This window comes from Tupaia chinensis, unplaced genomic scaffold, assembly GCF_000334495.1.
Source record: "Tupaia chinensis unplaced genomic scaffold, TupChi_1.0 Scaffold139943_1, whole genome shotgun sequence".
In the NCBI taxonomy this organism is placed as follows: domain Eukaryota; kingdom Metazoa; phylum Chordata; class Mammalia; order Scandentia; family Tupaiidae; genus Tupaia; species Tupaia belangeri.
The window spans coordinates 2,554,290-2,566,853 of NW_006199822.1; the positions used below are offsets into that span (position 1 = coordinate 2,554,290).

The 12,564-nt window shown below is 37.8% G+C and overlaps 1 protein-coding gene across 6 annotated transcripts in view; it reads right to left on the minus strand.

Annotated features, from left to right (window-relative positions):
- The window catches only part of PALS2 (protein associated with LIN7 2, MAGUK p55 family member), a 147,613-nt gene that overhangs the window by 23,078 nt on the left and 111,971 nt on the right, over nt 1-12,564 (minus strand). The window lies entirely within an intron of this gene.

Consider the following 12,564-nt stretch of genomic DNA (forward strand, 5'->3'; position numbering starts at 1 on the left):
CTTTTGACTGCTTTTGCTGTGTCCCACAGATTATGGAAACTTGTGTACTCCTTATCATTTGTTTCCATAAATCTTTTGATATCAGTCTTAATTTCTTCAGTAGTTGGGAAGTCATTCAGAAATAGGTTGTTTAGTTTCCATGTGTTTGTGTATTTTCGAGAATTTTCCTGAAATTAATACCAAGTTTAATTCCATCATGGTCAGAGAAGATGCCGGATACAGTTTCTGTAATTTTGGATCTGTAAAGGCTTGATTTGTACACTACCCTATGGTCAGTCTTTGAAAAGGTTCCATGTGGGGTTGAGAAAAATGCATATTTTGTAGTTTTAGTGTGGGAAGTTCTATAAATGTCTGTCAAGTCCATTTGACTTATGGAATCGTTTAGATCCAGTATCTTTTTGCTTATTCTTTTCCTAGAAGATCTGTCCAACAGAGATAATGGGATATTGAGATCCCCAGTGATTATTGTGTTGCAACCTATCTCTCCTTTCTAGATTTAGCAATCTTTCCTTCATACAGTTGGGTGCTCTTGAGTTGGGTCCATAGATATTGATAAGCATTATGTCTTCTTGATGAATTAGTCCTTTTACTGCTATACAAGGTCCTTCTTTGTCTCTTTTTAGTTTTTATCTTAAAGCCTTTGTGTCTGAAATTAGTATTGTGATTCCAGCCCTTTTTAGATTTGTGTTTGCATGGAATACCTTTTTCAAGCCCTTTACTTTTAAACTATGTATGTCTTTATCTATGGGATGCGTTTCTTGTAGGCCACAGATAGAGGGTTTCTGTTTTTCTATCCATTCAGTCAGTCAGTCTGTCTGTCTGAATGTGTCTTCAGTCAGTGTGTCTCTTGATCGAAGAATTTGAGTAACATATTATTGATATTTCCAGACTTGTTCCTATCAATTAAGTTAGCCATTCTCTTGTTCTATTATTTCTCTGTCTGATTTTAGTTTTCCTGGTATTACACTCCCTTCAGAACTTCTTGGGAGAGCTGGTCTAGAGTTGGTAAATTCTATCAGGCTTTTGTTTATCTGAGAATGTTTTATCTTTTCTTCCCATGTGAATGATAATCTTGCTGGTATAATAATCTTGGTTGAAATTGTTTTTCATTTAACACTTTGAATATATTTCCCCATTCTTTCCTCACTTGCATTATTTCCGATGAGAGGTCACTGTTAACTTGATGGGATAACCTCTGTAAGTAATTTGACATTTTTTTTCTTGCTGATTTTTTTTTTTGAGAGTTTTTTTTGCTATAGGGTGTGTGCGCTCACCAGACAGACAGAGAGAGACAGAGAAACAGGAAGCGAGAAATCACCACCTGGGGGGGATGGACACGCTACAATCCCTTCTCCTCTATTCTCCTCTCGGGATACTGGGCACACATGCACATGCGCCAGGCATGAGTTTTAAGCCACTGGGTCCAGGACTTGAACCACGGTTGACTACATGGGAGTCCAGTGACATAGCCATTATGCTAACTACTGGTCCCCTTGCTGATTTTAATATCTTGCCTTTGTCTGTGGTTTTGATCAATCTGGCTATGATGCGTCTTGGAGAAGATCTTTTTGGGCTGATTCTATGTGAGGTCCTTTGTATTTCTTGGGTCTGCATATTGGGATGCTTGTCTAGGTTTAGAACGTTTTCTTCCAGGATTTCATGGAATAGATGATCAATGCCCTTATTATTTTCTTCACTTTCTGGCATACCAATTATTCAAATGTTTGGGTGCTTAATAGTACCTAGTATTTCTTGTATATTGTCATTCTTCTTGGTTATTTTCTCAGTATTTTTGGTAATTTTTTTTTTTAGGTCAGAGTTTTTGTTTTCTACATCAGAGATTCAATCTTCTGTGTGATCTAATCTGCTTTTAAGACTTTCAAGGGAGGTTTTTATTTACTGTATCACTGACTTCATCTCTAAGAAATCTGTTTGATTCCTTTTTTATGGCGTCTATTTCTTCTTTCAAATAGTGAAAGAACTTTCTCATCTCCCGGAGCTCATTGTCTCTTTTCTCTTGCATCTCATTTAGTTTTGTCATTATAAATATTCGGAATTGTTTATCTGACATTTCCATGAGTTCCATAAGTGTTATCTGTGGATGATGAGGAATTGATGTTTTCCCTTGGGGAAGAGATATTTTCTTGGTTTCTCATACTTCTTGTGCCTCTGCAATGATTTCTAATCATCAGCTAAATTATACGTTTCTCTGTAAGTTCTTCAAGTTAATTCTGAGTGTTCAGAGGCGAGCAGGATCATCGATCTCTCTGCTGGTCTACCTTCCTGATGTTCACCTAGCAACCTGCACTATTGTCCCTGAACCTATATAATTCAAAGTTCTCCCAGTATCTAGAGAACAGGTGTTCCTGAGGCTAAGCTGCTGAGCTTCAAGTGAGGAAGACAGAAGGGGTTGTATGCTGCATGCTCCAGGAAACACTGAAGTCTTAGAATTCAGAGGCATGTGGCAGGAGATGAGTCACAGTCTCTCTGCAGCTCAGTGTCCCTGCTGCTTAGTGCATCCAGGCATTCAGTGTAGTCAGGCCTGTAGCTGAGGTGCATGTCCCAATGGCAGGGAAGCAGGAAAGGTGGGCTTGTCCAAATTCCAGTTAATACACCTGAGACTTCAAAGGTGTGTGGGAGAGGGGCTAAGCCAAGCTCTGTAGCACCCGCTCCCAGCCACAAAAAGCCCTCCGTGCAGCAAGGCTGAGGTGGATGTCCAGATGGTGCAGTGAGTGGGGAAAGACAGCTTCTCCCCAGACAACATCTTAAGAAATGGAAACTACAGTGCAGTATCTCTTATGGATTTAGATGCTTAAATCCTAACAAAATAGTATTAAACTCAATCCAAAGAATTACACATTGTAACCAAATAGGAAGACAATATTAGTTCAATACATGAAAATCAATCAATGTAATATATCATATTGGTAGAACAGAATAAAAAATAAAAATTACTTAACTATCTTAACAGACAATAAAAATGTCAAAATCTGATACCCTTTCCTTTCTTGATTAAAAAGTCAAAAAAATAGGAATAGAAAACTTCTTTAATCTGATGACAAGCATCTGTAAAAAACTCATAGCTGGAGCCAGCATTTGGCATGGTAGTTAAGGCGCTGGACACTCCAACATGGTCGACCACAGTTTGAGTCTTGGACCTACCTGGTAGCTTGCTTTCTCACTTTCCCTCTCTCTCTCTCTCTCTCTCTGTGTGTGTGTGTGTGTGTGTGTGTATCTGTGTGTCTGGTTAAATTAAAATTATTAAATGAATAAATAAAGTAAAAATAAACAGTTCTTTTAAAAAAAAAAAAAACCTCACAGTTAATATCATATTGCATGATGAAAGACTGAATGCTTTCTCCCTAATACCATGAACAAGACAAAGATATCTACTCTTGCCACTGCTATTTCATGCTGCAATGCTGGTTTTAGTCAGGCCATTTAGATAAGAAAAAGATATAAATAACATCCAGGATAAAAAAAAATAAATAAAATTATCTCTATTTGCAGATGGCATGATTTTGTATAGAGAAAATCCTGAAGAATCTAAAAATAATTCATTAGAGCTAATGAAATCAGCCAGTTTAAAAGACACAAAGCCAACATACAAAAATCAGTTGTATTTATGTACATTAGCAAGGAAGAATCTTGAAAACAATTAAGAAAGCAATAGTTTAGGCTATAGCATCAGAAAGAATAAAATACTTGGAAATAAATTTGACAAAAGAAGCACAAGACTTGGACACTGAAAACTACAAATATTGAAGCAGGAATCAGACCCAATGAGTAGGTACATAGGGCAGGGACTCCTGAGGAAGAGTTACTATGATAGGAAATGGACACACACATATATTAAGATAGACCTAACTTATAAAATGGAGTCATCCTGGTCAAACTTTTGAGAAGGGTTGTTCACTGTTTTCACTAGAAATCAAGTGTTAGCTCTGCCTATCTGCTCACACAGAGTTTCTTAGAACCAGAGCTGTTTCACAGCTTGCTTGATTAATCACAGCTTATCAGGAAATGCAACCAGACCCTCTTTGAAAATGCCTTCCTCTCCCCTTTTCCACATGGCTCTTTGCACCAGGAAGGTTGTTATTTTCCTTCCTGCCCTCCCTGATATAAACACAGAAATTCACCATTGCAATGGGACACTAAGTCAACATCTGAGCAGGGCATCCAGATAATATGGCTGCTCATTACTTCAAAGATCACTGTAGGCGTGTGTGATGAGAATGTTAAATTCTTCAAGACTCCACCCTCCTGACCCAAAGATCTAGTAGGACAGGCCAATCACAAGCCATCTACATTTGAGCTCTAAGTGGCCCCTTTCGGAGGACTAGGACAATTGTGCCTTTCAGGGACTAGGACAACTGAAGATTTTTTGCCCAGACTTCACCCCCCTGACCTCAAGATCTAGGAGGACAAGCCAATCACAAGCCATTTATATTTGAGCTTTGAGCAGCCCCTTTCAGGGACTAGGACAACTGAAGATTTTCTGCCCAGACTTCACCCTCCTGGCCCCAAGATCCAGGAGCCTCTACACACTGAGCTTCTAGACAGGTGTAGGTGCATAGTAGCCAAATATCTGAATACTTTTAGGGTCAGAGTAATCCTCAATTCCCATGGAATCTGCTGCACAAAGGGGGAAAAATGAAACTGTAGAGAGACGCAGAACACCTCCTCCTACACACCTCTGAATGCTCAGATATAACTCCAAAAATAAGGAAAAAACATATAATCCATCAGATAACCAGTAACCACCTCAGAGGCACAAGAAATATGAGAAACCAAGAAAATATCTCTCCTCCACAGATAATACAATGGAATTCATGGAAATGTCAGATAAAGAATTTAGAATATTAAGCAACAAAGCTAACAGAAATACAAGAGAAGAGAGACAATGAACTCCAAAAGATGCAGGAGAAAAGAAACAATGAGTTCTAGAAGGTGAGGAAGTTCTTATATGATCTGAAGGAGAAAATATACACCATAAAAAAGAATCAAATGGAATTGTTAGAGATGAAGGCTGTAATACAACAAATCAAAACCTCCTTCTAAAGTATTAAAAGCAGATTGGATCATGTAGAAGATCGAATCTCAGATGCAGAAGACTGAATCTCTGACTTAGAAAAATTCTCCAAAAAGAGTGAGAAAATAACCCTCAAAAATGAGAATAATATACAAGTAGTACTAGATATCATTAAATACCCAAACATCCAGATAATCAGTATCAAAGAAGGTGAAGGAACTAATAAGGGCATTGATAATCTATTCCATGAAATCCCAGAAGAAAACTTTCCAGACCTAGAGAGGCATTCAAATATCCAGACCCAAGAAATACTTAAGGACCCCACCTAGAATCAACTCAATAAGATCTTCTCCACAGCACATCAAAGCCAGATTGACCAAAGCCACAGACAAAGACAAGATTCCAAAATTGGCAAGAGAGAAATGTCAAGTTACTTACAAAGGATATCCCATCAGGCTAACAGTGGACCTCTCATCGGAAACAATGTGAGGGAGGAAAGAAAAGGAAAATATATTCAAAGTTTTGAGTGAAAAACAATTTCAACAAAGAATTCTTTTCTCTTTCCGGCAGGGTGGGGTGAGGTTTTTGCTATAGAGCGCGTGCACTCGTCAGAAAGACAGAGACAGACAGAGAGACAGAAAATGAGAAATCACTCCTCAAGGGGGATGGCCATGCCACAATCCCTTCTCCTCCATTCTCCTCTTGGGATCTTGGGCATGCATGCAACACACGCCCAGCATGAGTTTAAGCCACCGGGTCTAGGACTCACACCCCGGTCGACAACATGGGAGTCCAGTGACATAGCCATTGTGCCAACTGCTGGTCCCTCAAGAAAGAAATCTATACCCAGCAAGATTATCCTTCATATGGGAAGAAAAGACAAAAACATTCTCAGATAAACAAAACCTGAAAGAATTTACCAACTCCAGACCAGCTCTCCAAGTTCTGAATGGAATACTGTAACAGGAAAACTAAAATCAGAAGCACAGAAATCAGAGTACAAAAAACAATCAAGGGAATGGCCAACTTAATGGTAGGGACATGTCTGGAAAGATCGATAACAACACTGAATGTTAACTTCCAGAATTTAAATGGAAAAAAAATCAATCCACAATAATACTGGAAATTCAACAGAAGAGAGGTTAAATACATGAGACTGAACTGGTAAAACAGAATTTTATGATTGTTGACTAAAACATTACTGACTTTTTTCTATGCAAACTTCTCTTAACATTTTTTGATTTTGATCGATTAAAATTAAAACCATTTTTCTTGACATTAAAAAATGCATTAAAAAAACCTATTTAATGACTGCAATAAAGTATATAGTCCCATACTTAATGGTATGTTCATTCTACTCACTGAGGCTTATGCCTAAAGTCAGACATGTGTTCACAGATATTTATATATCAGTTGCACTTGCTATTGAAAGTATTTAGGTTAAGATGTTTTATGAATCAATAAAATATGAAAGAAATAAAGGCATGGAAAGAATTGTAGATACCAGAGACAGTGTGGGAGAAGGGTTTGAAATGGCAGGGGTGAGAGATAGGCAATCAAGGAAGAAAAAAAAAAAGCAAAATATAAAAGAAACAGAAATGAAAAATTATTTGTTACGATAACATGTATGATAATATCCTTGATTGAGCCAATATATAGTGTATTCTGGATGGAAAAATCTCATTTTGTATACTGTAATGATGTGCAGTGAATGAATATAAATAAATAAATTTAAAATAAATAAACCAACAAATAAATAAACAGAAGTTAAGTTCCTCACCTGAGAGAGATGTGCAAGCCCAGGAAAAAGCCTGGGAAACCAAACAAAAAGGTCAGGTACTATGAGATACCTTCCTTGCTAAATATTCACTACCAGCCCTAAGGATAAAAGAAACACCTAACCTCATGCCGAATGCAGTTGTCCTTCTCTGGCAGCTGTCCATTCACAAGTCTTTCAGGCATGAGGGTATTTTCAGTTAAAAATCTTTACTTTTCTATTAAAACCTTTTTCCCCCTACTTTACATGTATTTGTGGTTTTTCATGCTGCGTTTCAGGACCAGTCTCTAATCTTAGCGAGCTGGACCCAAAGAACCTAGGATTTTACACAATGCTGCTCAACTCCTCCATCCTATAGCAACACCGCCTGTAGGCAACTCACTCCCTTCAAGTTCCTTTAGAGCAGTACTAAGCTTTTTCAAGGAGCTGGCATTTCTCCTTAAAACCATAGCTGGTCTTTCTCCAAGCCGCCTCTCTCTTCTGACATAAAGTCAGCTTTTCAGAGACAGAACAAGTCTAAATAAAAACAAGAAGCCAAAACAAAGCCCTTCTGACAGATAAAAAACCCCTCACCTCAGTTTTTCATTGGCAACCTATTTTCCAGGACTCACTCCCTGCCTGGGAGCTCTGATCTTTCTTCACTTTCTTAGCAAACTCTCCACTACACTATTCCTTCTCTGTCAACATCTCTAATTCTTTATGAATGTGAGATAAAGAATCGGGTCCACTGTTCTTCCTGCACTGGGTATTGGGCTCACGCACCCCAACTTCCTTCATCATAATTTTCCAGTATTGGGCTCATGTACCCCAACTTTCTGCATCACAATTTCCCTGCATCAATGTCACTAAAAGAAATTAAAGGCCCAAATAAATGGAAAAGCACTCCATGTACATAGATGGATTAGAAGTCTTAATATTGTGAATATGGCAATGCTCTCCAAGTTGATCTATGAGTTAATACAATCCTTTACAAAATCCCAGCTGTCTTTTCTGCAAAAATTGAAAGTTTAACTTATAATTCATATAGAAATGCCAGAGACCCAGAATAGCCAAAACATCTTGGAAAAAAAAAATGTTTTGGAGGATTTGCAGTTCATGATTCTACAAGAATATAATCATTCCATAATAAGAAAGGAGAAAGCAAATCTGAAACTCCAAAGGACATATATTCAATCCTGGAACTCCATGAGTCATCTCCTAGACACACTGAGGAGGGCTGGGCCTCCAAAGGATGAGACATCCTTGTCCCCCTGGTCTTCCTGGGCTCACTCCATGTTTGGGCTCTCTGCTGCTGGAATCTCATGCCTGCATTTCTCTCAGGCTGGTGCTGCATGCTGACAGCTCTATAGTTCTGAGGTCTAGAAGGCAGTTCCACCCCTGTGGCTGCACTAGGTTTTTTTCTTGGTAGAGGTTCTAAGCAGCAGGGCCAACCCCACATTTCTCCTTGGCTCTTTGCTAGTGGAAGCTCTCTGTTTTGGCTCTATCTACCCCTGTGACAAGTCTCTGCCCCCAGGCTGTCTGAGACATTGTTTAGAAGTTCTTAAAGCAAGCCCGCAGAATTCCTTTCACAACACCTCATCAAAAGCTGCTTCTTGCACATTTTGGGGCAGAAGGTAGAGCAGGTGGAGTGGCAGTTATAATGAAAGTTTGAGCTCCATCTGGGGCAACCTGAAACACAGTGGGGGCCAAGGAACACTTTCCTGGGATGCAAGGAGTCCCAGTGTGGCTTAGGCAAGAGCCCACCTCAGGCCAGTCCCCTGAAACCATCTTGGTCTGCTAGGCCTTTGGACTTCTGCTGGGAAGGCTCTCCGAAATGCCCTTGCCCCCTCACCCGCCCCTCCCTCTCCCCCATTTTCTTTACAATTACATCTGAATCCCATCTTGTTAATCTTGTTAGCAATCAGTCTCTTGGCCAGACTTTTCTCTGCCAAACATGCCTTTCATTCTTGCCACATGGCCAATCTAATAATTTTCCAAATACCTCTGTTCTGTTTCCCTTTTAATTATCAATTCTATCTTCAAGTAATTTCTTTCCACTAGTATCTTATTATATGCAATCAGAAGTAGCCACATAGCTACTTCATATTTTGTCTGGATATTTCATTTGCCAACTTTCCATTCTTAAATTCAACATTTCAGAAAGCCTTAGGACATGAACACTTTGCAGCCAACTTCTTTGCGATGGTGTAACGTGGATAATCTTTCCTCCAGTTTCCAATAAGATATTCCTCATTTTCCTCTGAAATCTCTGAATGGTCTTTACAGTTATACTTGGGATGCTGGAAGTCATGACACATTTTTGTATAGAAAAACAGAAAAAATACATCATGACTTTCCTGACACCCATTATTTCTATCAATATTCTCTGGTCACCACCATTTAGCAAATCACTAAAAAGTTCTAACCTGCTCTTCCAAGCCTCCACCAGAAACGAGGCTTTTTCTATTCTCCTTCAAATCCTTCCAACCTCTGCTCATTACTCAATTCCAAAGCTGCTTCCACATTTTCAGGTATTTATTATTAGCAAAACAACTCCACTTCTCAGTATGAAATTTCTGTTCTTTTACGAGTAATAGAAAATACCTGAAATTAGGTGATTTCTAAAGACTGAGGCTTATTCAGCTCATGGTGTCGAGGTCCAAGGTCCACGGGCCCTCCTGGTGGGGTCTTCTGGCTGCACCACAACATGGCAGACGGCAGCGGGGCATGGTCTGTGTTCCATGTGTGTCTGTCTCATTTCCTCTCCTTATAAACCCAGAACTCAATCATGGGGGCCCAGCCTAATGACTTTAATCCTAATTTCTTTCCACACCATAACTGCACTAAATTTCCCCCCTCTTAATCTTATAACAATGGCCTAACACATTTGTAGCAACATATAAGGAAAAACATCCTCAATCATTAGGCTCAATCCCAGCCTAATGACTTTAATCCTAATTTCTTTCCACACCATAACTGCACTAAATTTCCCCCCTCTTAATCTTATAACAATGGCCTAACACATTTGTAGCAACATATAAGGAAAAACATCCTTCATGGAAAGTATACATGTATCAGACACAAACAGAAAAGTAACGTAGACTCTGGGTCCTAGAGTAAATATAGAGAATTTAGCCTAAAAACATTTTTTTTTAAATTATACTATTTAATATTCTTGATGATACAGAAGAGATGGTCTAACAACAACAGTAACAATAAAGAGATAAAGCTGTGGTGGCAGAAGGGATTTGAGGATAGGGGTTTCTCCCAGAAAATAGAAAATAAACATAAAATGAAAAAAATATGATTATTGTGATAAACCACTGATAAGAGGAAGTCATGGAAATCTTTCAGAGAGTAGAGTAAAAAAATAAAGGATAGGAAATATGATTTTTGAAAAAGTAAGAGGTTCAGGGGACCAGCATGTGGCATGGTTGTTAAGGTGCTGGACATTCCCACATGGACAATCATGGTTTGAGTCCTAAACCTGGTGGCTTGCTTTCTGATTTAACTTCTCTCTTTCTGTTTCTCTCTCTTGTCAAATTAAAATAAATGAATGAATAAATAAAATTAATAAATAATTCTTTAGGGAAAAAGTAGTGAAAGATCCAGAAGATGAATCCAGGATGTTAAATACCCACCTAACAGAAACTCTAGAAAAAGTAAACAGGTAGTGTAGGAAGAAATCATCTAAGAAATAATAAGAAAATTGTCCAGAATTAAAGGACATGATTCTCTAGCTTGAAGACCCCATCAACCATTACCATATTATATATGTGCACACACACACACACACACACACACACACACACACACATATAATTACCATGTATATGTACATAAAGGAATCTCATGATTAAAGTTCAGAAGTCTTAAAAAATAACAAAATAAAACAAAGAACCTCATTATTGTGAGAGAAAAATCAGGTCATGCACATAAGAATAAAAATTAGAGTGGCACTGAACTTCTCAAGAGAACTAGATTCAAGAGTAATATCTTTAGACTGCATAATCCAGTATTCCTATTCTCAGCTAAATAATCAAATATAGGGAGAAAAATACATATCTTAATAAAGATGCAGAAATTATAATCTACATACCATTTCCTGGAAAGTTAGAAGAGAATGTACTCCAGAAAAACAAAGTAATAAACTAAGTCTCCAAGAAAAAAAATGTACAACTTATTTATTGAATAAATGAGTTTCTGGCCTAAAAACAACAGCAAAAAGTATATAGACAATATCAGATCAGGTAAAGTGTGATAGTAAATAAAAAAAGAGCTCTAGTGATTGTTGTTGGGGGCAGGTGGGGAGACACGGACTGCTCAAGAAAGCAAAACCTAATTGGCTGAAAATGGAGGTATCTGTATATTGGGAGGATAGTCAGGAAGATAATAGATGAGGCCCAAACTCGATAAAATAGGAAATAGCAGAATAAAGATACAGTTAAGAAATATGGAACACTACCAAAAGAAATAGTAAAAAGAATAAAAACAGACTGTTGCTGGTAAGTAGGCCAGGGATAGAGAGGGGAAATTAGGGGATTTTCCCCCAATTATGTTCTTAAGAACTATTCGCTTAAAATACTATGCATATATTCATCTGATAAAAATTTTTAAAAATAAGCTTTTTCTTTATTTCACAATTACATTCTTAAAATACTTTTGACTACAGTCAGGTTTTATTCTGTTAAGTATATAACAAAGATTTGAATGAATTTGGTGATTTACAGTGCCTACAATGGAATCCGAAGCCTTAACCTGAAGGGACTATACATAGCACATGGGGGCAATGACAAGATTACTCCTTTAACGCCAAGAATTTTAGCAATAAGATTACACACTGAGAATTAAACCTCAAAACATACTGGATAAAACCAGAGAAACTCTAAAATTCATTTAAGGAGTAGCCTTAGACTAAGACTTGACTCAAAATAGCTTAAAGACTTTTATGTACTTAAAGGAATACTGTGTTAAAAGGAGGCTTGGTCAGTAACAAGCACAGAAAGGGAGTGAAGAAAGCAACATTAGCTTGTCCTCTGCTTTGTTAGGGTGAGAAGAGCATTTAAGTTCTCACAAGTAAAGACTCGTGCATCTCCAAACCAAAGACAAGTGTATATTAATTATTACAATAATTAATTCATGGTATCATCTAACTCCTTGTTCTAATTCCATTCTCATTAAGCATACTTCTGACATCATTCTTTAACTTTTATGTCAGTATGCAAATAGAGAAAGAACACAAAGATCACAAAATAAGTGGATGGCTCACTTAATAGCTATGCTTTCACTAATGTTATTTTATCATATGCATCAGTCTTTTCGACTTTAGTTAATACTGCCTGCTGGGGAAACCGAATAGCTCCTGCTGTATTATCAAAAATTGGGCAGGACTGAGCACAGCAAGCTGGACCACGTACATTGACAAAGTTAGTGCCACACTGGGTGAGTCTGAGGTTCCAGCAGGCTTTCTCCTTCCCTTTATATTAGAATGGGTGAAAAATACAACCTTTCAGGTAGACATCGCTTGTATAAGAAAACACTAAATTAATACCAGCTTTGTTACAACTCTTAAATACGTGCATTTTACTTTTAATATTTCTGGACTGAAGAGAAGCAACTGCCACAAGGTAGTAAATCAACAGTGCTAAAGAACTATTTCAAGACAGCCATAGAATTACTGAGCTTTTCATTTCATTCTCAGTAACTTGCTTGTTTTTGTTGGCATAATCAAAAGGTATTTGAGAATATAATAATTAATAAGAAGAATCCCTCCATC